General features: G+C 42.7%; 1 pseudogene; it reads right to left on the bottom strand.

The window, feature by feature from the left end:
* Positions 1–25,969, bottom strand: LOC102265236 (transcription initiation factor TFIID subunit 9-like; annotated as a pseudogene).

The raw sequence follows: 25,969 nt of genomic DNA, 5'->3' as shown, positions 1-25,969 counted from the left end.
TCAAAACCAAGTATACATGTGTACATGCTTCAAGGCTAGGTTACAATTATCATAGTCATCGTCATCATCATCTTCACATTTTCTTTTCAATGCATTTGATGCTTCATTAGCAGTATTTTGTGATGACACCATGTTAGTGGTAATAAGAATATTTTTGGACCCAATTAATGATGGATTAATTAGAACATTCTGAACTACTGATGTTGCAGGAATTGATGCCTTTACAGCTGGGGATTGTGAAGTGGGCATCTGTACTGTGAATCTTTGCCCTGTGAGGGACACTGGAGTCCCTACTTTAGTTGAAATGGACATGGCTTGTGGGGTTGGTGTGCCAAGCGTGGGAGTACTTGGTCTGCTAGTAACTGAACCAACACTTAACTGTGGAACTCTCATTCTTCCTATAGAAGTAGATGCCTTTTTTGTAAAGACTTAAGTCTATAATTTGGAGCAGTCAAGCAAAACCTATCAGGTAGCAATCTAGGACCTGAATATGGCTTGATCCATGGCAAAGGGGTTTGATTTCTTTGCCTTGCAATATCTAATAAAAAAATCTCTTGGGGGAGGAGAGGTAACAGACTGGTCAGCAGAACACTGGATTGCCATTCGCACATCATCTGCATTAACAGTAGCTTTCTTAGCATGATTGAATAAATTTTTGCATTGTCTAGAATTGTGGTCACATACCAGAAAGCAACCTCCAACATCTGATTTATAATTCTTGGTTCATGAATTCTGTAATCCCCATACCCTTCAGGATTTGTGCCATCATCTGTGCATCTTTTGGCATGCTCTTGGGAGAAGCCATCTTGCCAGACTCCTTGATATTTGGTGGTCAAACTTTTCAAGCTAAATCACACACATTAATGTATTTCAGTCCTGATCTTGATGCAAGTTACTTGCCTAATGTAGTTTTTCCAACCCCTGGTGTACCAGTGAGTAGGATGTTTGGAAGCAACATGGTCCTCACCCCACTGGCTCTGGACACCTCTGCACACGTGCTCTACACCCGACTCATTTTTAATATTTTTGACTCATCTTCCAATTCTCCAAGTCTCTCTTTAAGTGCTATTACACCTCCCTGCTGAGATCTTATTTTTATTATTATATTTTTCAACTCTGCAACTGTTTATTCAGTTTCTTTCAAAAAATCCAGGTCACTTTTTTATGGTTTCCAGTTCCAAGCTATAATTTTAAGATTGTCTTTTTTGCTAATTGAATATACTACACATAGTTTTTCTTGGTAGTCTGTCTCTAGTGCAGTCCTATAGCCTACTTTTTTTCACTTCACAGTATATTGTTCACATAATGTTACTCAGTTTCCTGTCTTATTATTTTGGTATCTGAATAATATTCTGTTGATAAAATGAATGGTAGTTTCCTCATTTATAAGACAGGAATATTCCTACCTCTTGGGGTAGCTGCCTGGCTCACAATAATTAATCTCACAGAGAATACTCTAAGTAATTACTTCTGACCTTCTGTATCTTTGCAATGATTATGACTTTGAAAATTATGTTTATGAGTAGATGGGGTCTTCAAGAAAATATGGAGAAATGAAATAAGTTTATTGGGTATTTGGATTCTGTATGTTAAAAATTTCCATTATTTATATTTAAATATGTTTATGTACTAAACATAAATCATAAAAGTAAAATGAAGTTCCTTAAAGGTAAAAAGGTAATATTTTATATTTTAAAGAACCCTTCCTGTGTACCAGGCCCTATTCTAAGCTCTTCACATGTATTAGCTCATTTGACCATCTCCCAGCAACCCTCTTTGAGAGGTATAATTATTAGTCCTACTTTACAGATGATAAAGTTGAGGCCCAAGAGGGTTAAATAACTTTCTATGGTCATACAATTAATAAAGGGAAAGACCAGGATTCTAATACAAGCAGCGTGGCTCCAGAAATCAGTTTGTTAAATATTGGTATATGAAAAAAAAAAAAGGAGAGGAAACAGGAAAGGAAAAGCAAGAGTATCACATGTACCTCTACCAGTAAACCTCGTTATCACATCTTCTTTGACATCCCCAGCTCCATTCTGTACTAATCTTAGAGAACCAGGAAAAGATGTGAAGAGAAAAAAGACAGTGTTTCTCGTTCTATGGATGTGTAACAAGTCACCCTTCGTGGCAGAAAGTAGCCATTTGTTTTACCCATGGATTTCATGGGTCAGAAGTTCAGAAAGGGTAGAGTGAGCAAGATTTGTCTCTGCCTCACAATGTCTAAAGCAGCTTTAAGTTTAAAAAAAAAAATCTTTATTTCAGATAAAGTTATTTCCATAATTAAGGTTAAAGTAAATGCACTTCCATGAGTCCATTATTTCAGGTGACTGAGTCCTCAGATGGAAGACTTGAAACTGGGGATAGAAATTAGGCAGTCATCTGAAGGCTCCTTCACTCACTCGTCTGTTGATGATGATCCCTGGCTGGGAGTCTCAGAGACTCTTTGTGAGGACCTCTCCAGGGGGGCTTCCCTCAGAGACTAGATTGAGCTTCCTCATAGCCCAGGGTTGGCATCATCCAGAGTTAGCACTTTTAGAGAAAGAGAAAAGCAGATGGAGAAGGGAGAGGGTGGGAGAATGAGAATAAGGCTGAAACTTTTATGATCTATCTGGAACTTACATAGTATCTCTTCTACGTTTGTCAATGAAGGAGACTCAAAAGATGCAGGTTTGATCCCAGGGCTGGGAAGAGTCCCTGGAGGAGGAAATGGCAACCCACTCAAGTATTCTTGCCTGGAAAATTCCATGAACAGAGCACCTGGTGGGCTACAGTCCATGGGTTCGCAAAGAGCTGGACATGACTTAGCACACAGCATGATTTCCTCTGTTGGTTGATGTAGTCATGACCTCCCCAGTCTGACTCAAAAGAGAGACAGCCACATTGTAAGAAAACTATATGAGGTGGGATGTGAAAGTGAAAGTCGCTCAGTCATGTCCAACTCTTTGGGACCCCATGGACTACACAGTCTGTGGAATTCTTCAGACCAGAGTACTGGAGTAGGTAGCCTATCCCTTCTCCAGGGGTCTTCCCAACCCAGGGATCGAACCCAGATCCCCCACATTGCAGGTGGATTCTTTACCAGCTGAGCCACAAGGAAAGCCCAAGAATACTGGAGTGGGTAGCCTATCCCTTCTCCAGGGGATTTTCCCAACCCAGGAATCCAACTGGGGTCTCCTGCATTGCAGGCAGATTCTTTACCAACTGAGCTATGAGTAAAGCCCATGAAGGGGATATATATACATTCCAGTATACATGTGAGGTAGGATATATATTGGTAAATATGCCTGAGAAGGAATATACAAAAGTTCATTTCTGTGTTGTACTGAAGCCAACAGAAAGAAGAGTGGTGATTTAGGCAATCTTTTTTAAGTTAAAAATAACAGCTAACAGAAAAATATGCATTTTCACCCAGAGTAATGGTGAGTGAACAGATATACTAATTTACATAAATACAAATGACTTTAAAACTAACAATCTTTATAAGTCTGCCCTGATTGATTTATAAACTACCTCCGATATTTTACAGTAGGACACATTCTGGAGGAAGAAAAAGTCTGATTTCACATATCATGACTGGTCTTTATATCCGAGGACCACACTGAGAGTGCATCTGTGGGACAAGGCTTCCCATTAAGCAGACAGAGTATTTAATAGCAAGAGCTTATATGATGTGGCAATTTGGTTCTTACATGTACATTATTACACAAATAGACACTTCGTAGGACAGAAAATGCATCTTTTGTGTCACTGATCAACAATGACAGCAAAAGATTAATTTTAAGAAAAATAAATACGATCTTTTAACAAACATGGTCAATGAGACCAGATTGAAAATTCAATTTATGAGATGAAACTGATGCCTATAACAAACCAGCAGATTATGAGATAATGTGCCCTCTTGAATATCAAAAAGCCTGAAATATCAAAGAATGTTCTGCATTCACTGGTTTTACCTAAAACTCTGGGTATAAGGTCAGAGGCAAAGCCTGAATGGTTAGAAGGAGCTAACTGTGCATTTCCACTGTATCATGGAAGGCATAACCACTTCTCAAGCATCCCTACTCCAGTATGCATCAGATGAGGTGGGGTGAATTTCAAACCAAAGAGGCTCAATAAAATCCTATTTAGGAACAAATCAATATGTATTAAAATTAAATCCAAGTTCTCAGCCTGTGCAAAAACATTTGTAAGTTACTATCAAGATTTTTCTTTTTCTTAAAAAAAAAAAAAGTTTGCTTATTTATTTGTTTATCTGGGTCTTAATTGTGGCATGTGGGATCTTTTTTAGTTGTGGCATGTGAACGCTTACTTGCAGCATGAGGGGTCTAGTTCCCTGACCAGGGATCAAACCCAGACCCCCTTCAGTAGGAGCCCAGAGTCTTAGCCACTGGACGACCAGGGAAGTCCTGCAAGATTTTTCTTAAGGAAAATGATCATAATTACAAAACCCAGAGGCGTCAAAGCTAGACACGGACACAAAACGCAATCCTATCCAAGGCAGATGGATATGTGGGTTGGACCAAATGTTTTATGGGAACTTCAGTAGATGTGCAGCTAAGATGGTTGGAGGGAGGACCAGGAAGAACTGGAACTTCTTTCCTGGACCATTTCTCATGCCTGCCCAAGCCCTCTGGATCATGTGAGCTCCTGCTCCTCATGCCAAGTTTTTTGGCCCCTTCCATTGTGGTAGCAATACAACAACAACGAAGACAGTTCTGAAGCAAGATGTAATGATGATAATAACTACCTAAGAATCTCCTTGGGTGTACATTATTTATCCTCACCATTGGCAATTGACCAGTTATACACAGATCACCTGCTTGTGTTTTTTTTTTTAAGTCACAAACATTTTCTTTTATGGTGGCGGGAGTCTGTTGAAGTAAGCAGTAAAGGAATACTGGGGATATAATTGAATAGAGTTTGTATAAATCATAAATGAGTCCAAATTTTGTGTAAAAAAAAAACTAGAGGATGACTATATAAAAATTTTCCTCTTGAACTGATTTTTAAATAATTTAAAAAATATTTTCTTGAGCTGAAAAAACATGGATGTTGGGAAAACTCATTTTGCATGCAAAAGGAAAAAGAGATGTTCAGAGAATGCTTATGTATTTTGCTGTCTTGTAGTGGTCCTCAGTTGCTGGACAGTTCTGAAAGTGTGTCTGTGGAGACACATTCAGCTTAGTGGCACATAGAGTCTGAGGCTGCTGTGCTGTGGATGCTGACATGTGGCATCCGCCTTCCTCTAGGCCGGGGTCCCCAACCCTGGGACATGAACTATTAGGAACCAAGGTGCACAGCAAGAGGTGAATGGCAGGTGGAATGAAACCATCACCCCCTCTCTCGGCCTCCCCATCTAAGGGAAAATTGTCTTCCGCAAAACAAGCTCCTGGTACCAAAAAGGTGGGGGACCGCTGCTCTAGGTCATCCTGGTGGGGGACCACTGCTCTAGGTCATCAGGCTGACTCTCTACTGGAGGACAGAAGAAGCTTGCTCTCCTTTGTGGAGCAAACTTGAAAAATGACATTGTATGTCCAGCTCACTCATAGTTAACATGGACGGATCACATTAGGTGGGTCCCTTCCCTTGTCTGATGGTGGAACTGATGGCCCACTCCAATTCTCTCTCCCTTAGCCATATTATGTCATTTGGAGCGTGACTGCAGTTGTTGACACAGCAGTCTCCTTACCGCACTGCAGGGGGGTGCCACTCCCTGCCCGGGACCATCAGAATGTGTTGCCTCTCTGTGTTCCTACTTCTTGATGGCCACTACTTTTACTCCTCCTCAGTGGCTTTCAAAGGCCTCGTTATCCATTTGCCAATCTCAGCCAATAATTTCCTTCCCTCTGGCCACAGAGTTTATAGAGCTGCCTTTCTCGCTCAAATCACTTGTCAGACCCACCTCCAGCTCCTGCAACCGAATTTCCATGTAGGGAGGTTGTTTACAAAAGGCCAAGGGACCTGTTTCATTTCTCCATTGTCTGGAGCACACCCATCATTACATGGAATTATGCAACATATTCATGGCTTCTGAAAATAATGCTTACCGTGTTTCTTGGAAAATCAGGATAAAATTCACTTCAAATAAGATGACCAATGTGAACTTAAAAAAGAAACCCACAAGAACTCACTTTTTGAAACAAAACAGAAGCTTTTTTGGCCTGCGCAATGCCCTCAAGTTTATTTCCAGTAAAGGATCATTACAGAGACAAATAACCCAACAGTTACTGTTACCGGATGCAAGATGGTGTGCCCGGTGCACAGAGGGACCAAACAAAAGGAAAGATTGGATTTTGGAGTAGAGAGAAGTTTATTGCAGGACATGCAAGTAGAAAGGGTGACTTGTGACCCCTCAACCCCAAACTTCTTGAAGTGTTTCAACACAGCATTTTTTATTGACAAATAATTCATTTTTAAAATTTATGTTTAATTGGAGGATAATTGCTTTACAATTGTGTGTTGATTTCTGCTGTGCAACAACATGAATCAGCCACAAGTGTACATGTATCCCCTCCATCTTGAGCCTCCCTCAAGAGCACGAAGCTGAGTTCCCCAAGTTTTATAGTATCTGAAAGCATTTTTAAAGGTAAGGTGAGGAAGGGATGTGATGCTTTTGAACTGTGGTGTTGGAAAAGACTCTTGAGAGTCCCTTGGACTGCAAGGAGATCCAACCAGTCCATTCTGAAGGAGATCAGCCCTGGAATTTCTTTGGAAGGAATGATGCTAAAGCTGAAACTCCAGTACTTTGGCCACCTCATGCGAAGAGTTGACTCATTGGAAAAGACTCTGATGCTGGGAGGGATTGGGGGCAGGAAGAGAAGGGGACGACAGAGGATGAGATGGCTGGATGGCATCACTGACTCGATGAGTTTGAGTGAACTCTGGGAGTTGGTGATGGACAGGGAGGCCTGGTGTGCTGCGATTCATGGGGTGGCAAAGAGTCAGACACGACTGAGTGACGGAACTGAACTGAACTGAGGGAGGGGTGTGGTTAGTTGTTAAAGACTTCTCTGGTCGAAATCTTTTGTTCTTGGCTGCCATCAACTTCCAGTGTTCCTGTAAACCTCTAACAAGACAAATGTTATTCTCTTTTCAGCAACTTTTAATCTCTGTATGAATGGAAAATTGTTACACCCTTCAAAGAATGGACTATCCTATATATTTCAGGCTATGGGCTACATTCTTTTTTTTTTAATATTTATTTTTATTTGTTTGGCTGTGCCAGCTATTAGTTGCCACCATTCTCTGCCCACCCCAGAATCCATATGCTGAAAAGGTACAGCATCTGTAGCACCAGACTGCAAACTTCTTGAAATCAGCTCCTAAAACTTAAATTCCCTTGCAATCTCAAGAATGTTTAACACATCATCATGTGTAGGGTAGGTCCTCAGATATTGTTCACTTGGCCATGGTTCAGCTTCCAGTTATGTGACGTAAGATAAATATTGAATAATACAGGCTGGGTTAAATTACCTCTACATATTAGCTCTGACATTTATAAGCGGAATTTCTAAGGTCTTGAGCTACTGGAAAAATACACAAAGTATGGGGCAATTCCTTCCTATCATCACACAAATAGTGAAATCCTCTCTAGGGAAGTTGACCTTCATTAGGTTGCTCACATTAGTTGAAAATGTATTTCAACTGAGCTTGAACCCTCACTTGAACATTCTTCTTAGAGGATTTCAGCCACTCTTACAGTTTCAGCTACCTCCTTAAAAGTGGATGATTCTCGAACACTTTCCAACTCCTATCCGTTTCAGGATCTCTAGACTACTCATTCCAACTCTTCATTGGAAATCTTCACCAGGCATTTAAAAGCCAGCTTAAAATTAACATGTGCAAAGCTAAACTCTAAATCTGCTTTTCCTATTTCAAATATTATTTTATAACATTATCCTCCCTAATGGACCTTAGCTAGAAACCTAGGCATCATCCTTGACTTTTTCTTCAATCTTACTCTCCAGAGACACAGTGAGTTGCCATATCCCATCTTGGTTGCCTTCTTAGCTCATTTTATTTTTCACAGTTTTTTGAGATTTAATTTACATTTCATAAAATTCACTCACTTTAAATAGGTTCTTCAATGTGTCTCAATAAATGTATATAGTTGGGCAACTGTGATCACAATTCGGTTTTAAAACACTCCCATTATGCTGAAAAGTTCTCTGTACCTCTCTCTGTACTCCCACCCTGGCCTCAAACAACTGCCTATCTGTTTCTACAGTTGTGCCTTTTCTAAAAATCCCATATAAATGAAATTACATAATATGAAGTCTTTTGTATAGGACCTATTTCACTTTCCATGATGTTTTTGAGATCCATGGATGTTGCATGTAGCAATAGCCTGTTCCTTTTTTGTTCTTGCTATTCAGTTGCTCAATTATGTCCGACTCTCTACAACCTCATGGACTGTAGCACACCAGGCTTCTCTGTCCTTCACAATCTGTGGAGTTTGCTCACATTCATGTCCATTGAATCGGTGATGTCATCCAACCATCTCATCCTTTGTAGATCCCTTCTCCTTCTGCCTTTAATCTTTCCCAACATCAGGGTCTTTTCCAATGAGTCAGGTCTTCTCGTCAGGTGGCCAAAGTATTGCGGTTCAGCAGTTCCTTTTATAGTTAATAGTATTCCATTGTATGAGTATACCATAGTTTGCTTATTTATGGACATTTGATTGCTTTTCCAGTTTTTTACTATTGTGACGAATATTGCTAAGAACATGCTCATACAAGTCTTAGTGTGGATACAGGTTTTTGTTTCTGTTGGGTAGAGATCTAGAACTGGAATTATATGGTGAGTATATGCTTAACTTTTAAAGAAACTGCTGTAGTTTTACAAACTGGATGCTCAAGTTTACATACCACCATCAGTGCATTTAGGTTCCAGTTTTTCTATCCTCATCAATACTTGGAATTGCCTATCTTTTAATAGTTGATGTTTTGTTCAGTCACTAAGTCATGTCCAACTCTTTGTGACCCCCATGGAGTCCACCAGGCTCCTCTGTCCATGGGATTCTCCAGGCAAGAAGACTGGAGTGGATTGCCACTTCCTTCCAGATTAGGGATCAATAAAACCCATGTCTCCTGCATCGGCAGGTGGGTTCTTTACTGCTGAGCCACCAGAGAAGCCATCTTTTAATAACAGCCATTCTAATAGGAGTAGCAGCACATTTCATTATTATTTATTTTATATTTTCCCAAGGACTAACAATGTTGTTAGTCTAACATTGTTAGTCTAACTAACAATTTCAATCTTCTCATGAAATGTGCATCCATTTATCTTCTTTGGTAAGGTATCAATATCATTTGCTTTTCTTTATTGAGTTGTCTCTTGTTATAGAGTCATAGAAGTTCTTTGTATTTCCTGGATATGAATCTTATTGAATATATGTTTTGCCAATATTTTCACAGAGTCTGCAACTTGCCTTTTCATTTTCTTCATGGTGTCTTTTGAAGAGCCAACATTTAGCTTCTTAACTTTTGAATGTGGCTCATGCCTCTCTTCCCACAGCCACTTCTTTGAGCTCAGCTGTTTTCTATTCATGGCTGAATTTTTTTTTTTTCATGGCTGAATTTTTGTAGTAGCCTACTGACTAGTCTCTTTATCTCCCCATTGCATTTTCTAAAATGACCTTTGCTTTCAGGACTAAACATAAGTTCTGTAGCCACATATATGTGATGTGACAACTACGGAGGGATGCCCCTCACATCGTTTCCCAAACAACCTGCTGTAGAAAGCATGGTGACTGTCAGAGTCCAGCCACCAGAGCTGTGGATCCGCCGCAGCACTCACTCCAGGGCCACTCTTGCTCCAAACTGCAAGACAGTGACGGAACTCAATGCAAGACTCTGCTAACAGGCGACCCCTGCTGAGGAGCTCCTAATCAGCTTTGCCAAGGCTTTCTCAGGGTTTTGCTGCAGTCTTTGGAGCTTTTCCAACCCAATTTCTTCATTCCTCATTTTTAAAAAAAAAAACTTTCTAAGTTTCATTGTGAATTGTCCTTTTTTTTGAGTCTGTATTGAATTCGTTGGACTTCCCAGGTGATGCAGTGGTAAAGAATCTGCCTGCCAATGCAGGATATGCAAGATATGGGGTTTTGATCCCTGGGTAGAGAATATGCCCTTGGAGTAAGAAATGGCAACCCACTTCAGTATTCTTGCCTGGAAAATTCCATGTATAGAGGAGTCTGGAGGGCTATGTCCATGGGGTCACAAAGAGTTAGACATGACTAAGCACACACACACACACACACACACACACACTGAATTTGTTACCACATCCCTTCTGTTTTATGTTTTACTTTTTTTGGCCATGAGGCATGTGGGATCTTAGTTCCCTGAGCAGGGATCAAACCTGCACCCCCTGCCTTGGAAGCTGAAGTATGAACCACTGGACTGCAAGGAAGTCCTCTTCCTTCCTTCTTTCCTTTCACAGGTGTCAAACCTACATCACAATCTGAAGGCTCTTCTAGCCTTCTCCTATTTCCTCTCCCTTTATCCTTCTTGGTGTTTTTCTCAGTAAACCTCTCACATGTCTAGTCCTATCTTGGCATCTGCTTCTCAGAGAACCCACCTGCCACAAGAGACAAGGCCATGCCTGATCCAGTCCCCACTGTAATCTTGCTGACTCCTCAGTTGTCAGTGAACTTGTGTCTTCTTCCAGTTCATGATGACTATAGAAGGAACCAGGGCTTCTTCTGCCAGTTTGCTCTCTTTTGTTCAGACTTCTGAAGCAGCAGAAGAAAAATCCATCTGCCATAGTAGAAAGGCTATGATAATGTGCTGAGGAAACCTTATAAGAGTAATGTTAGGCAGGAAGTTAGTCATGAGCAACAAGAGGTGGCCCCATTGACTGACTGTGGAATAGCTGCCTAATCTCAAGCTATTTGCCAACCCCTTCTCAAACACATACCCCATCAGTACTCCAAAATGGTCAAGAGACTGGAAAAACCCCCCACAGGCCAACTGGAGGGATTTTCCCCACTCTGGCACATGTGCACACCTCATGCTATCATGTCCTTAGATAACCTTTGGTGGCCATAGGGCTCATTAAGTGTTCATAAATATCCTACAAATACATACATCTAATTATAACAAACTGAATTATGGGAAGGACATGTACAGTAGAGCCTCTTCTTATACAAACTGCAGCTATCAATTAAGACTGTCAATCAACAGCCTCCTGGATTATACAAAAAACCTTGCCTTAAAAACCCTATACCCCAGCTCTCCCAAGGCCATTGGCTTCCTTGGCCTGGCCCACCTCTCTCTTGAGGTGTTCTCTCTGTTCTCTCTTTACCTTCAAATAAACTCTCTTGCAACAGGTAAAACTTCAGATTCTTTTTTGCATTCTTATCAAGAACTGAGGCCCACAGAAGGAGAGGTCTCCAGACTCTCTTCCACTAAAAGTAAGAAGAGCAGGAACTCCAAAGAAAATTCAACCCTTCTAAAGAACGTATACCCTCAACACCTTCTTTTGAGCTGTGGATGTTGGAGGAAGAAAAAAAAAAAAAACCCTTTTCTATAGGGAGTTATTCTCCTTGTACGCATAAATAAATTCACTCTTCCTTGCAAAACCCGATGCTTCTGACAGTGCTCAAATGTGCTGTTAGAGGGGTTTGGTCAGTAGTGAGAGACAGCAGGCAGGCATGCTGTGTTTATCATCGCAGGAATCTCATGGGGCTCTTAAAAATTTGCAGGGCTCTGGATCCCAACCCAAACCTCCTAGACTAGATTTTCCAGAGAAGAGCACTGGGAAGAGTATTTTGGACAAATGCCCCATTACAATGTTTGAAAAATACTGGTAGAGTGGTTCAGATTACAAGTACTAAACCTAGCCTGATTAGTCTGGTTCTCTGACTTTTTCTGGCTGTGTAATCTTGGACCAGCTCCTTTGTTTTCTCATCTGTGAGATGCTATAATGAATAGTACTTCCCGCATTGGTTTCTGTGAGCACACAAAGAGTTAATGGTTTGGGTATGAGTAGGACAGTGTCTGTTGCTTGTGGATTAGTTGCTAAGTTGTGCCTCACTCTTTTTGTGACCCCATGGGCTGTAACCTGCCAGACTCCTCTGTCCATGGAATTTCCCAGGCAAGAGTATTGAAGTTGGTTGCCATTTCCTTCTCCAGGGGGGGTCTTCCCAACCCAGAAATCGAACCCGAGTCTCCTGCATTGCAGGCAGATTCTTTACCATTGAGCCACCTGGGAAGGCCAGGACATTGTCTATCTTATAGTAAATTGCTTATTAAATTTTAACTCTCTTTATTGTTGCTATTGTTATCATCATCACCATTATAAGTCTTATTAGTGACAGATTGAATGCAACAAAATCATGAGCAGCTGCCAGGTGTTATGCTAGGATCCAGTAGGGAGACAGTATATTTTTGAAGGGTATGGTTAGAATACAGAAATGAGCCCGACCTACCACCTGCTCATAGCTAGTTGAGTTTTTCCCTACCTGGCCACGTTCTCCCATCTAATCTCCATCATCTAGAGCATTCATTAGTCAGCTCTCTGTCAGGATTAGGAGTGGGCTTGGTGGTTGGTACAGAGACAAGCTAATAGTCTTTGATCTAGATTTAGGAGAGGCTCTGAGAAAAGTCTCTTAGTCATCAGTTCAGAGTTCACATCCCAGGGAATCTTATTAGAGAAGTGAATGACCTTGAGCAAATTATTTAAGCTCTTTGAGCTTTTGTTTCCTTAATTTCCGAATGTTTTCTACCTCTCTGGGCTACTGTGAGGCTTAACTAGCGAGATGATGGATGTAAACTCCCATGCTGGGGGCTGAAGAAATGGGTGTCCCACCTTGTTTCATTAGGACTGTTTTTAGTTCACTGAAATAACCTATCCACAGACCCTGGATGAGCCCAGCTGTCTCCCTTGGAGGGGAGAATTTCAAGACCCAAAAGCCTCCCCCGACTGCCAGACTTATAACTCAAATAAGCCATCTTCTCTCTGAATGTCTCAGCAGTGCGTGGGAATTGTCACTCCTCACCTGTATATTGTCTTGTCATTTACTCCTACAGTCCAGGAGTGGCCGTTCCAGGGTCATTTAAAAATGCTGAAAGAAATACATAGCTCAACAAACCCAATTCTTTCCCCAAACTTTGGCTTTGGTTTTATCAACATGGTTTTTAATTCTCGCCCCCTGCCTCAATGGTGAGCACATGGTGAGCTCAAAGGCACATGGCCTTTGCAAACATGTCTTCAAAATGTCTTCAAAGTTTACAAAATGAACTTTGAAACAGGACAGTAAGTAATATCACCAAAGCAGCAGTCATTGAGAAAATGGTCTCTTTAAATGGGCTAATGTTTTGGACTTTGATGTGTCCAAATTTCAGAGGAATATATATATAAATGTGTTGATATAAACTTTATTTTTTTAAAAATTAGGACATTTGCTAAAGCAGTTGCCAAAGTGGTGCCTAATTTGGAATTGTTCTTTCCACCCTGGTTTGCAAGGGATTTGCTATGGGTAAGAGTATGTAACAGAGACTGCAAATCAAAATTTGCTTCTTACAGATTTCCAAGCTTAAGGAAAAAGTCCCACACAATGGATTAGAAAGTACTTGAAATCTCTCTGAAGTGAAGGGTAGGATTATGCGAAGATAGTAACAGGCAGTTCATAACCTTTTTGCTATTTTTCAAGTGTGATGGTGAACTCCTGCAAGCTAATAAAACATAGAAATAGAGACGTAACAAAAACTTTTCAGCGCTGAGAATGAAAACACTGGGATACTCTAAAAAATTTGCTAGATAAGCAACTCATGTTCAAAGGTGAAATAAATCATACACATTATATGATTGATTTATTTAAACATAAGTCTATACTTCAGGGAAAAAAATGATTTCTGAGGAATAGAATGAAATTCAGGATGCAGTTGCCAAGACATCCCTTGGAGAAGAATTGTATCTACTTAGATAAAGCTGGGATGGAGTCATGTGAGGTGGAATGCCAACTCCCAGGAAGCTGAGCCACAGCGGGTCCTTATGTCCTTTGTACAAAAAGGAGAGGTTATGCCTAGGGTGACAGGAAGAACCTCCTTTCCTTGACAAAGGACAAACAGTAAGTAGAATCCTACCAAAAGGGTTTTAGAAAGGCCCATAGATGAGGGTTATAGCACCACAGCTCGAGTGGCAGTAGGCAAGTCCTCCTTTCCTGGTGTGAGTTGGGAGACTGTTGTAGATGTTTAGGACGGGGACTTTCCTGGTGGTCCAGTGGTTAAGAATCTGCCTGCCAATGCATGGGACACCAGTTCAATCCCTGGTCCCAGAAGATCCCACGTGACACAAGGCAGCCAAGTCCATGTGCCACAACTACTGAGCCCACACACTCTACAGCCCATGCTCTGCAACAAGAGAAGCCATGGCAAGTGAGTAGCCCATGCACTACAGCGAGAGAGTAGCCCCACTTTTGGCAACCAGAGAAAGCCCCCGTAGCAGCAAAGGCCCAGCACAGCCAAAAATAAATAAACAAAAAAATATTCTTTAAAAAAAAAAAAAGATCTTTATGAGAGTCTTGCCCAAATTCAGAGATTTAAAGCACATCCCAGCGCAACCTGGCAGAGAGATATTTTTTAACCTTAGTCCTTGGCATGTGTTTTATTCATTTAGTCCTGCATAACAAATTATCTCAAAACTTGGGGCTTGAAATAACAAGCTATGTTTTTTTCATAATTCAGCAAAAATTTGATCAGTTTTCTTCTCCAAGTGGTGTCAGCTGGGGAACTTGGAAGCGTTCAGCTGGTAACTGGGCTGTGAGGTCCAGCAAGTCTACGCTCACAGGTCTGTTGACCTGGTCCCCCATTAGGCTGCCTCTGCACATGGTTAGCTTGGGCTTCCTTACAGCATGGTGGTCTCAGGGTAGTCTGGCTGCTGACATGGCACCTGGTTTCGCCAGGTCTTAAAAGTTACCACTTGCCACTTTTGTAGCATTCTGTTAATCAGAGCAAGACATAAGGCCAGTCCAGATTGAAAGGGAAGAGACAGGGACCCCTCATCTTGATGGTGCAGTGTGCGCCTTGGTTCATCTTAAAGGAGGAAAAGAACTGATGGCAGCCCTCTCTGGAGAGTCTACCATAGTCTGAGAAGGTGGGGCTGGCATCTGATGGCTTTGGAGAAGAGCGTGAAATCAGGCTAAGCCAGGGAGAGCTGCATCTGGAGGCAAAGCTGATGTATGAATGGTTATTAAAGTTTAGGCAGTTGGGCACCAAACTTCAGGTAGGAGTTCAGACATAGTGCAACAGGAAGTTGATCCTAAGGAATCCTAGGGGCAAGGAGCAAAGGAATCTGGGAACATTATACCAACATGAATCAGGCTTCCCACAATACCTGGATTTTTTTTAAAAATTCAAACATCAGACATCCCTGGTAGTCCAACAGTTAGGAATCTGCCTGCCAATGCAGAGGACATGGGTTCGATCACTGGTCCAGGAAGATTCCACATACCACAGGGCAACTAAGCCTGTGCCCCACAGCTATCGAGCCTGTGCTCAGGAGCCCCTGCTCTGCAACAAGAGAAGCCACTGCAATAAGAAGCCTGAGCATCACAACTAGAGCGTATGCTTTGCTTGCCGCAACTAGAGAATGCTGATATGCAGCAACAAAGACCTAACACCGTCCAAAATAAATAAATAATAAAAATGTTTTAAAAGATCCAATGATGTATATTGACCTTATTGTTTTTTAAAAACAAAGTCAAATATCTGTACAAAAACAAGTTCCTTTTGCATCATCTTTGTGTTCCTGATGTCTCTAAGCTCTTTAGGTAAAGAGCGGGGAGATGAATGACTCAGAAAAGATGGGGCCAGAAAAGCACAGTCAGTTGCCCAGCCTTGTCCTGGCTGCATCTGACTTCCTCATCTCAGCTCTGGAGGCTTCATATGAAATAGCCAGTGTTCTTATTGAGGAGAAGGCGGTGCTCTCCTAGGGAGTACTTGCAGATGTGGTCATCCTAAAGACCTCTGCTGGTGGGAGTGCTCCTGGTGTTGAGTGGATAAGAGCCAGGGAGGCTAAGTATTCAAACACCCCACACACTCGCAGGGAATTATTGCAGCCCAAATGCCATTGGCACCCTGACTGAGGAACACAAGGTAGACAATTGGGGTGATATTGAGTACTTGGGTGGAAATATGGAATTTGGAAGATGCAGGGGCTGCAAGATCCCATAATAGGCTGCTGTCATCTAGTAAGTCCAGTAAGTCACTGCTAAACTGTAGCAAGCATGGTGCCTATAGAAAATACAGTCTTTAGATCATGTACCCCAAAAAAGGTCACCTTTGAAAGCATGCATTTCCTCACTTCTCTCAACTATTCTGAAATGATAGCTGGAGAATCAAAAAATGTTATAATATTTTTATAGAAATAAGGTTGTACCATAACCTTGTGAAAAGAAGGATTGGCTTATCTCCATCTGTGGAAATAACTGCACCCTACTTTTATTGTTCTTATTCAGAATAAAATATGTTCATTTTGCTGTGAAGAGATGTTTCTGCTAACATGTACAGAAACCTATTTATTCTCTCCCAATCCAACTGGTTTTCTCCTAACCTGCCAATCCACCAGGTTTACATGGTCAAGTCCAGTCTCTGATGGCAGGGGAACCCGACATGTAGAACCTTACATGGGGTCTAATGTGTGGGGTCTAAGCTTTTCCTCCAGAATAAACTTCACCTTGTGTGGCAGAAACATACTCTGCAGCCTTTCTCTTGCAGTGATACATTTAAGAAGTGAGCTTGAATTTGGGAGTCCTGATCAGTCTGGCCATGAAATTGCTCCTCCCAATGTCAACCTTGTTCTTCTAGTCCTCCTTTGTCTCTTTTTATGCTTTTACTCTTTTGTGTAGCTGGGACTAATGCAGAGATTTTCTTGGAGGGAAGAAAGCATTCCATGTGAAGCTTAGTACTGTCCATTCCAAGCTCTGGAAATGACTTAGGTGTTTGCCGCTGTGTGGTCAGCAGATGGCTATGTCTCACCCACTCCTAAGCTCAGAAAGTTTCCAATTTTAAAAGCTTTTTAATGACCTCTAATTTGTCAATGGATAATACAAATTCGGCACAAACAAGCAGTGATTTAATTGGGTACACTGACATCTGCTTTCACGGCCGTGTACTTTTGAAAATTGTGCACAAGTATTTTGGTTGAGTCTACACTGACCATGAAGAAAGCCTTTGAGTGGGGGCAAGCTGTAACAGATGTAGTGTAGATTTCATTATCCATACAGTGAATTACCTGTGGCAAATTTGAAATCCTCACGTTATTTCTTCTTCTACCTAGCACTTATCTGGACTCCTTCCCTCTGTGGTTGGTTGATGTGTGCTCTGGGAATGCAAAATCATTTTAGTGCATTCCCTTTGATGACTTGGAAGCATCTGAGACCACGCAGAGCCCCAGGGTCATGGTTATGAACAACAATTATTATACTGGAGACTTACAGATGTGCCGGTTACTAGAGGGTTGTGGTTAATAGAATGTTAAACAACAAAGAGTTTATTGTAGAACTGAGGAGGAAAAAAGCTCCCCAACAGCAAAATACATAATCTCAGAAAGTCAGTGGATCTGGAAGAAAACACACAAAGTTAACTTTTCCCTTTATAAAAAATTGTTCCCCCAAATTAAATGGTCTGAGTTTTAGAAACTTACCCTGTGGGAAATACGTTGCTTCAAAGGAGAAAGAGATTAAATGGAGATGCAGCGAGCAGTGTCTCCCACATGTAGACTCTCTTCCACAACGTGGTTAGGCATTTGGTGAAATCTGATTAACTCCAGTCACTAGGGAACTGTTCAGTGGCTTTTTAGTTCATGGCACTGAGTCCCCGTGCACCAACTCATGTCCTCCTACTGCACATGGAACATCAGACCTGATGGCAAATTCAAATGCAATTCAGGCACTATCGTGATCCTTTACACTGAAGGCACTAACCTGACACGCCTTTTAATGCCATCACCTGCCTTGGCCTGTAGTAACCAGACACATAAATTGGGTCTTGCTAAGAAGTTCACTCCAGTATTCTTGCCTGGAGAATCCCATGGACAGAGGAGCCTGGCGAGGTACAGTCCATAGGGTCACGAAGGCTCTGACACAACTGAAGTGACTTAGCAAACACACACACACAAGAAGTTCACCAGCGCTTCCCTGGTGGTCCAGTGGTTAAGAATCCTCCTGCCAGAGCAGGGGACATGGGTTCAATCCCTGATCCAGGAAAAGCCCACATGCCACAAAGCAACTAAACCCATTTACCTCAACTACTGAGCCCACGGGCCTAGAACCTGTGCTCTGCAACAAGAGAAGCCGCTGCAGTGAGAAGCCCACGCATCACAACTACAGGGTAGCCCCTGCTGACCACGACTAGAGAAAACCTGCTTGCACCAACGAAGACCCAGCACAACCTAAACAAATAAATAAAAAAATTTAAAAACGTTAGTATGGCAAAAACCACTACAGTATTGAAATTAGCCTCCAATTAAAATAAATAAATAAAATGTTTTTAAAAAGAAAGAAAGAAGCAGAGGTGAGAATTCAGATTATAAAATATTACAAATTAAAGAGACTAACAAAATTATAGACAAATGCCACTCATTAAATTTTTTGTTTTGGAAAAAAAAAATACATGTTAGCAAGTAATTCTCATTTTATTGATTTGAGCAAGTAATTCTCATTTTTATTGATTTGATCCATTGATCCTGGAATGGTAAGTGATACATTACCTGTAAATGGAAAAACTGTTTACTCACAGTGTAAATCTTTTTATATCCAATAAATTTCTCAAAAAAAAAAAAAAAAAAAACATAAAGTTCACCAAAAGCAAAGCAAACTCCATGGTGTTGAGCTCATCATATCACAGTGGATGGCCTTGTTTCTGACCTATTGAGCTGTCCAGAAAGTTCATACTTACGAAAAAACCTGAACAAAATTTTTGGCCAACTCAATATTTCCCGAGATCAATGGGGTGAGCTGTGAAACAGACCAAACCCCACTGGGTTTACCTAATACAATAGGTAGACAGGCTACATGGTGCCAGGCAGTTGGTGATAGAATGTATTTCTGCCCAGTGACTGCTCTGAAGGTCTTTGACTTGTCCCTCCAGATTCATTCCTACCCCCTTCCATCCTTCTCTGTGTTCAGGGAAGCTGATCTTGGATTTGCCCGATAGGGAGGGAGAATATAGCATTGGGAGACTCAAAGAAAGCAGAGCACAAGATACACTGCTCCATTCCTGGTTCCTAAGCTACTTGGTAGCCACTTCTGTCTATCTTCAGTTTCTACTTAAGTCCCTGGCTCCCTTGGGGCAGTCCACTCTGCCTCTGGGTTCTGATTACCACTCTTTCCTTTCATCCTTCCAGGCCTAGGATTTTGATAGCTCCTGCTATGTCTAGCCCCAGGTTGCTGTCATACTCTGTAGATTCTTTCCCACCCAGATCTTTGGAAGGGCCTCTTTGTTGGCCTTCCCAGCTAGGTGAGCAGTAAAAAATCCACCTGCCAATCCAGGAGGTGCTGGAGATGCAGGTTCCATCCCTGGGTTGGGAAGATCCCCTGGAGGAGGAAAAGGCAACCCACTCCAGTGTTCTTGCCTGTATAATCCCATGGACAGAGGAACCTGATGGACTTTATGCAGTCACAGAATCAGACATGATTGAGTGACTGAGCATGCATGCAGCCCCTTTGTTAGGCTGGCTTTAGGTTACCCAGTGAGTAGGTTGGCCTGTCTTCTGCTGGAACCCTGATGACCACATGGACTCAGTTCACCCTCTTTGTATGTGACTCCATGTGTCCCAGGCTGCCGGGAGGAGTGCAATAATAACAACAGACACAAAAGAGTGTTTCTCTTCATCCTGCACCCCCATGCTTCCTGCAGAAATTTCAGTTCCTCGGTGCCCTAACAATGAGTCCGCTTGACTTGACCCTTTGGAGGCACAGCCTTCCTCTATTCCTGCCCCAGTTTGCTTTGTGGACAACTCCAACCTTTTCAAAAGGCAGCAGAGCCAGTTCTGCCCATTAGCTCCTCTAGGTAGCTGCTGCAGTGTCTGGGCCAAGGTCCCTGGTGGGGACCCTAAAAGTACTTCTATAGCTGATACTGTGGTTTTCACATCGCAGCTGCCATCGCCAGTCCTGGATGCCACTGTCACACTCCGCACCTCCATTCTCAGTGTTCCATGGAAATGATACTCTTTATCTTTGCTTGCTTTTTATCAGAACCCACTCGGCCAAAGACTTGGTTTGAAGCCCAGTGGAATGTGTCAGAGTTTAGTCTATGTGACAGATCATGCGCTGATCTCAGAATCAGGCATCCCCTTGTCCTTAAACCAACTTCCTCACCTCCATTTATCCTTCCCTTGGGAAGGGTTCTTTCTCAGGAGTCAGATTTCTCATGTAAACAGTGCCCTGTGGGGGCTGTCCTGTTGTTTATTTCTCCAGACCAGCCTAGAAATGTCTGAATCCTCTGGGGAATTCAGCCTAGGTTCACTTGATACCCTCAGTCTTCTGGCCATTCTACTTGTGCCCCTAGAACCCTACCATCTACCCTTATCTGCATCAATCTGTGCTCAGAAATGTCAAATTCTATGGATTTCATCACTTAGCCCTCCCTGCCCTCTCGGTGCCGTTTGGGCTCAGGCAGTAGAAGGCAGGGGCAGGATGTGAGCGTATGAACAGAGAGATCTCAGAGGGTGCGGCTGGGGTTCAGCTGGTAGTAGTGGTTTATATACAGTCACGGTGCCTACCAGGTCACTCTCTCCAGGGCCACAGCTTTTGCCGCATTCTTGTAAAAGTACCCCCAACCCAGCCCTTTGTCCTTTTAGTCCTAGGAGGTGTGGTGGGCGTAATTGCCCCCCAAAGATGACCACAGCCTAAATCCTAGAACTTGTAAGTATGTTACATTACATGACAAAAGGGACTTTGAGGGTGTGGTCAAGGTGCTTAGCTGCTCAATCGTGTCTGACTCTTTGTGACCCACCAGGCTCTTCTGTCCATGGAATTCTCCAGGCTGGAGTGGATAGCCATTTCCTTCTCCAGGGGATCTTTCTGACCCAGGGTCTCCTGCATTGGCAGGCAGATTCTTTACCGTCTGAGCCACCAGGGAAGCTGCCGTGGTTAAGGTAACAGTCCTTTTGAGACAGGGAGAGTAGGGACTTACCAGGTGGTTCCAGTGGTTAAGAATCCACCTTGCAATGCAGGGGACATGGGTTCACTCCCTGGCTGGGGAATTAAGATCCCACATGCCGTGGAGCAACTAAGCCCACGTGCCCAACTAGAGAGATTAAGTGCCATGACAAAGATTCGTGTGTTGCAGTTGAGAACGAACACAGCCAAATGAATTAAAAAAAAAAAAAAAGATAGGTAGAGTAGCCTGGATTATCTAGGCAGGCCCAATCTAATCATGCGAGCCCTAAAAAACAGAGAACTTTTTCCAGCTGGAATAAGATAGATGCTGCAGTGGGATAAATCAGACATTCCAAATGTGAGAAGGATTCCGTGTTGGTTCTGAGATGGAGGAGCCAGAGAAGAGGCTCTGACTCCCATCTATCAGTCAGTAAGGAAACAGCTCTCAGCCCCGCACCTGCAAGGAGCCAGATCCCGCCAACCACCGGCATGAGCTTAGAAGCAGATTTATCCTCAGAGCAACCAAATAGGACCATGGGCCTGAGAACATGGTGACTCCAGCCTTGTGAGAGGAATCAGAGGACCCAGACGAGTTACACTGTAACCAGACTTCGGAACCAGCCAGGGAGTGAACCCATGTCCCCTGCATTGCAAGGTGGATTCTTAACCACTGGAACCACCTGGTAAGTCCCTACTCTCCCTGTCTCAAAAGGACTGTTACCTTAACCACGGCAGCTTCCCTGGTGGCTCTACATCACTGTGTATATAAACCAGGTATCATTTTAAGCCACTAAATTTTGGGTAATTTGTTATAGCGGCAGTAGGAAATGTTCCAGCAAGAATACAGGTGATGATGGCTTTCTATTGTTGCTAGTCTGGGTGCTGCTTCTGCTGCTCCTACTCAGTCACTCAGTTGTATCTAACTCTTTGCCACTCTATGGACTGTAACTGCCAGGCTTCTCTGTCCTTGGGATTTCCCAGGCAAGAATACTGGGTTGCCATTTCCTTCTCCAGGGGATCTTCCCGACCCAGGGTTGAATTCACGTCTCCTACGTCTCCTGCATCAGCAGGCAGATTCTTTACCACTGAGCCACCTGGGAAGCCCCCCATGGGTACTGCACCATCCCCTAACTCTGCTCACACCGCGTCAGTGGTCCCTCCCAGGCTCCGTTCAGTTAGCCCTTTGAGTGGCTGCCTCTTTCCTGCCGGGTCCCTGACTCACATGCACTGCCCTATTTAAAAGCCCTAAAGATACTTATCTACATATTTGCTAAGTGGTCACACATGTTCTTTTTTATTTTCCTTTTATTTACTGTTTGCATTTTTTAAATTGAGGTACAGTTGATGTGCAAATATCATTTACAACATAGTGATTTGGAGTTGTTAAAAGTTGTATTCCATTCATAGTTATTATAAAATATTGACTATATTCCCCGAGTTGTACCATATTTCCTTGTAGCTTATTAATTTATACAAAGTAGTTTGTGCTTCTTAATCCTCTATCCCTATCTTGCCCCTCCCCCTTCCTTTTCCCCACTGGTAACCACGAGTTTGTTCTCTACCTCTGTGAGTCTCTTTTGTGTTAAAAATCACTACTCTGCTTTATTTTTTAGATCCACATATAAGCGATGTCATACAGTATTTCTCTTTCTCTGCCTGATTTATTTTTCTTAGCATAAGACCCTCCAAGTCCATCTATGTTTTCGTTGTTGTTCTGTTGCTCAGTCCGACTCTTTGCACCTCCATGAATTACAGCACTCCGGGCTTCCCTGTCCTTCACCACCGCCCAGAAGTTTCTTAAAATCATGTCCATTGAGTCGGTGGTGCCATCCAAACATCTCGTCCTCTGTCATCCCCTTCTTCTGCCCTCAGTCTTTCCCAGCATCGTGTTGTTACAAATGGCAAAACTTTCTTTTTAATGACTGAATAGTATCCAATTTATATATGTATCACATATCTCTTTGTCCATTCATCTGTTGATGGACACTTAGGTTTACTTCCATATCTTGGCTATTGTAAATAATGCTTCTAAGAACATTGGGGCTCATGCATCTTTTCAAATTAGTGTTTTCATTTTTTTCAGATATATACCCAGGAGTAGAATTGCTGGGTCATATGAGAGTTCTACTTTTAGTTTTTTGAGAAATCTTCATACTGTTTTCCTCAGCAGCTGCACCAATTTATATTCCCACTAGCAGTATACAAGGGTTCCCCTTTCCCTACATCCTCCTCAACATTTATTTGTGGTCTATTTGATATTAGCCATTCTGACAGGTGTGAGGTGACATCTCATTGTGGTTTTAATTTACATTTCTCTGGTGATTAACAATGTTGAGCATCTTTTCATGTGCCTGTTAGCCATCTGCATGTCTTTGGAAAAATATCTATTCAGGTCTTCTGACCATTTTTAATCAAGTTGCTTGTTTTTTTGATGTTGTATTGTATGAGCTGCTTATATATTTTGTATATTAACCCTGTTCATGACATGTTCTTGACATACAAAGCATAATAGGCTTCATCAGTGTATATAAGCCATGTGTCTCTCATAGCCCCGCGCCTATTAGCTAATGGGGGCGTTTTTAACACCAAGTGGAGGTATTATGTGTGGGGTCTGTGACCTAAGAGAATTTTGTTGCTCTTATCCCTGGGATTCCTGAGGTCCTTCTGGAATAGGCATGACATTTGATGCTTCAAAGTGTTTCCAAGAGCTCAACTACTCGGAGACTAGTAGCTGCACAGTGTCGGCTAGGTGAGTCACTGCATGGAGTGTAACACTGATCAGAAGGATCTGATCCCCGTGTAGTCAGCTCGTTTCCATTTCTCATGGACATGAAGGCCACCCAGTCCTGCCAGCTGTCTCACATGTAGGCTTCTCCGGAGGGTACAGATGAGATGGTGTCAGTGGATCGCCACCGTCAGAGAAGGGCTGGCAGGTGGTGGGTATTTTTCATTTGCCAAATACACTTAACCATGAGATGCTTTCCTGCTGTCCTTGCTCCTCTGATTTCACAAGTACAACCCGGCATCATTGCCTTGGCTTTTGAGAGTCTCCCAATATAGGAGACTTTTAAAAATCAGCTTCGGGCTCAAGGAAGGACTAAGGCTGAGCTTCAGAGAAGCTGTATGGTTAGCACTAGAGACATGATGAAAAGACAAAGGATTGGCTTTCCTGTTACTTGGAAGTGATATCTCCTCTCATTTACATTCCCCAGGGGTTCTTTGGGCGTTGGGTATTTTCAGAGGGACCTGGACCATGCTTGCACTACAATACGCCATGGAGGTGGGTATCATAAGAGCTCTGCAGCTTAAACCAGAGCACTAGACACTTCACAGAGCCCTTGTTTCCCTTAGCAGTCACAGCCAGTCCTAGACATAATGGGTAATACGTCACTAATTATAAACAAACAGACAATGGAGTTTGTTTTTTGCCCCTGGAGTCTGCTCTCGCTCCCAGTCAGATCTGAATGCATTTTCAACTGTAATAGAAACCAAAGCTAAGCGCTTTGCGACTTTATTACGGGCACAGAAAAACAGAAGGAAGGGAAAAAACACCCAGTCCAAGTTTTTAAAAATTGAGTCCCCACTACGTGCGGGTTGTTTTACATACATTTTCTCTAGTAGGAAAAAATAACCCTGCATGTTTATCACGACCCCTGCTGTCCCTAGTTTATCGATGAGAAAACCAAGGCCTGGTGTGGCTCTTTTCACTTGGGCAGGGCCACCATGTTAACAAGCATTGAAGTTGGAATGAAACATTATGATCCTCTGACTCCAGAGCCTAGGCATCAGCCATTTCATCACACTTCCACACTAACTAATTTTTCTCCAGAATTGAGGGATATTTAGCTTTCTTCTCGGGTGTGCCTTACTGGACCTGGAAACTTTTGCCTCATCTGCTCTTTTGCCTTCCAGTAAAACTACATCCAGACAACTTCAGATAAATACTATTTCTAGGACTTTCTCCTAATGGTTCTCAGTGCCTGGAAGTTCTTTCTTATGACTGACCCAAATATTTCTTGCTGTACTTCGAAGACTTCTCTCTTGCTGTGCTCTTCCTGCAGACGGTGAGCAGCGCACTGTAAAACCACCTCGCAGACCTGCAGGATTGTGAAATAGCTGCTCTGTGGAGGGGGAGAGTTCATCCCCTTAGGCCAGACAACAGAGTAGCCAGAGAAAATCAGTCTCGTCTGCAGGAACTCAGTGTAGGTTTTAACCTTTCCTGGCCTCTCCCAACTAAAAGTCCAACTTGGAATAAATCTTCAGTGCCTTTAACCATCTTTTCCATACCTCTACTCTCCCCATGTCCCCTCCATGATCATCTTATTCCCCACCATCCTTGAGTTAAAAGATGGGGAAAGGGAAGTGGGAGGTTAAGGGGAATTGAGTTAGTTATACACAGCAACTGCTGTATTAAACTCCTTGGCTGAAAAATGTCCTTGAGGAGATCCAGTTGACAGGAGCACAAAAAGGCCAGGAGAGGTAGGGAGGCCACTGCTCCTGCCCAGCACACCCCATTAGACACAGCTGGCTGAGCATGTGAGCAGCCTGCTGAAGCCTCTCGTGTGGTTCAAAGATCAAAGCAGAGTGTCCCCCGTGTCTGGTCTCTTCTGAAGGAGCCTCAGGCTCATCTGGGAAAGAGAACCCAGAGGAGGGAGGCTACCTGCTGTGACCATATATCAGAGGGAGGGCTGAGCAGCCTGGTCAGTGGTTGGCAACAGAATTCCCAACTGGAACTTGCAAGACTTTGAAAGGGAGCCAAGGCCCTAGATGGCAGGCTCTGGGCTTGGTTCAAGGAAAACCACAGAGGGTACCAGGATGCTGTGAAGATCTGGGAACTGGTTGGCTTACCGGTGTTGGCAT

Source organism: Bos mutus, chromosome 23 (assembly GCF_027580195.1).
Source record: "Bos mutus isolate GX-2022 chromosome 23, NWIPB_WYAK_1.1, whole genome shotgun sequence".
NCBI classification, from domain to species: Eukaryota; Metazoa; Chordata; class Mammalia; order Artiodactyla; family Bovidae; genus Bos; species Bos mutus.
The sequence above is the reverse complement of the archived record's forward strand: the minus strand, read 5'-3'. Positions and strand labels throughout refer to the sequence as shown.